The sequence below is a fragment of the Carassius auratus genome, chromosome 4 (genome assembly GCF_003368295.1).
Source record: "Carassius auratus strain Wakin chromosome 4, ASM336829v1, whole genome shotgun sequence".
Classification (NCBI taxonomy): domain Eukaryota; kingdom Metazoa; phylum Chordata; class Actinopteri; order Cypriniformes; family Cyprinidae; genus Carassius; species Carassius auratus.
Genome location: NC_039246.1, coordinates 13,443,358 through 13,445,474, shown reverse-complemented (window position 1 = coordinate 13,445,474; position 2,117 = coordinate 13,443,358). Strand labels below are relative to the sequence as shown.

General features: G+C 39.5%; 1 long non-coding RNA gene across 1 annotated transcript; it reads left to right on the top strand.

Annotated features, from left to right (window-relative positions):
• The first annotated feature begins 400 nt into the window (after window positions 1-400).
• On the top strand, window positions 401-1,681 carry LOC113056262 (uncharacterized). Its single transcript, XR_003277678.1, has 3 exons — window positions 401-456; window positions 571-614; window positions 989-1,681. It is a non-coding gene; the product is annotated as an uncharacterized LOC113056262 (long non-coding RNA).
• Window positions 1,682-2,117: the final 436 nt, after the last annotated feature.

The following is a 2,117-nucleotide window of genomic DNA, read 5'->3' as shown; positions in this document are numbered from 1 at the left end:
AATAGAGACTGACCCAGTATTCACAACCCAACCAACATTTGTGGTTTAATATGAATCATGTCATTTCAACTAGACAATCAGACACTGCTTTAAAGGAATAGTTCATCCAAAAATGTACATTTGCTGTTAATTTACTCACCCTCGGGCCTCACCCAACAGTAAAGAAGATTTTTTTAGCTTTTTAAATGGTTTGGTGTGATGTTTTGTAACAGTTTTGAACGGTTCTTTTTGGCTGAAATGAAAGTTTTTATGGTGATGTTTATATTTATTCATTTTATATGCTTTAGACATGTAAAACATAATAACTATTGTGTGTGTTAATAATATAATTGCATGTATCTGGCGTCTAGTGAATTGAACCAGTTCTTAAAATCAAACTGTCTGAAAGAACCAGTTCACGGAAAATAATTGGATTTCCCCATTTGCTTGAGGCTCTGGATTACAAGTAATAATGTCGTAAGTAATGTTCAGATTCTTGCACAGACTAATCGTTTTGCTTCCTAAGACCTTAATTCAGACCATGGGAATTAATTTTGTGTTGTCTGTATATGTCGTTTTTTACTCTCAAAGTGACGGCAGCCATTGACCTACAGTAAATCTTGGATGACCTGAGGGTGAGTACATTAAAGGTCAATTTTCATTTTTTGCCTGAACTATCCCTTTAAGATTCTGAGCTCTTGAGCCAATTTAAAACAATTTCAGTGTTTCTCCTCATCAGACGGCCTGATCCTGGATTGCTAAAGCTCAGGTGGCCGATATAAGCAGCTTAAATGGCTTTCTCGCTTGATCTCCACAAACAAAACGCTAGATGCTGATTGGTTCCTCTCTGTCTCAGTGGGCGGGGCATGTATCTATCAAAGAGGCGAGTGTCAGGGGAAATTCTTTAAATGCTCATCAGTTTAAAAGCAGGCGATAGACTCTCATCTAAGGAAGAAAATTAAGTCATCACAGTGTTTCTCCTTGACTTTGTGTGTGTTTTTTTCAACAGACTTCACGGATGCAGTGCAGTTGCCAAGGCAACGTCGCCAGGCAGCCGAGTGTGAGAGAAAGTGAAGCGGACTGACTTTACTCTTACACAGAAACACTTATATTCTTATGGGGGTTATTTAAAGACATTGCAACGCTTCATCTACTCAGCGTATTCAATTAACCCTCTGTGTGGAGAGACTACATTTTAGTCAATTGCTATGCAGTTGCTTAGTTGTTCTGGTTGAGATTAAGCGTGTTTTAAGTGGTTGCTAGTGTATGTGACATTTTATCCAACGGTTTTAACATAAACAAATAATGCATAGAAAAGTTAAACAAGCTACCAGGTTACAAACCAGACTTATCATTAGGGGTTTGTTCAAATCACTACCCCAACTAAGAGCCCACGTAATAGTGATGCTTGGCTAAGCAAACAAAGCTAACCACAACCTGTCTTTTGTTCTTAAGATGGTGCCATGTGAATTACACGCTAGCAGCACTTAATTGCAGTGTAGCATCTGATGCCATCAATAGCTTTTGGAAACATTGGTATTAATGTTCAGTCTACGTCTGACAGCCTGTGCTAGGCACTCAAAATGATGACTCCCAACATGTTATCAGCTGAGTGTCTCCGTAGAGCTTCATAGCATCTCTTCACATTAGCTCGCAGCGGCAAGCGTCGTAAGAGCCAATTGGAAAAGTGTCTAGAGTCAACATTCATACCACAGCCTTTGCTCTCCGAGGGAAAATACACTGGGTGGGGAACGTCACAAGGCTTCTTTGAGGCTGAGTTGGCACTAGCAACAGTTTTGCCGTTAGCTTTAGCACTGTACTTATGGCTAATTTGTTCCTGGCTGTCATCTTTTTTCTGTAAGGATGTAAAGTTCCATACTGGCTGAGAGCAATGCACTATGGGATTTATTCACACAACTTTGTTCAAAATAGTTGGCTTCACCAACTCTCTTTCAATAAATTAACAAGTATATGATAAACTTACGGACAGGGTTCTATGATCAAATACAGCAGATCCATCAGACATTTAAAACTCTTCCGAACCAGGAGAAACTGCCGTATCTGTTAGGAGAACACAAGAACTGCTGTGTATTTGCTGCTCAGTATGTGTCTGCCTGTCATGATGTTAGAGAAAACAC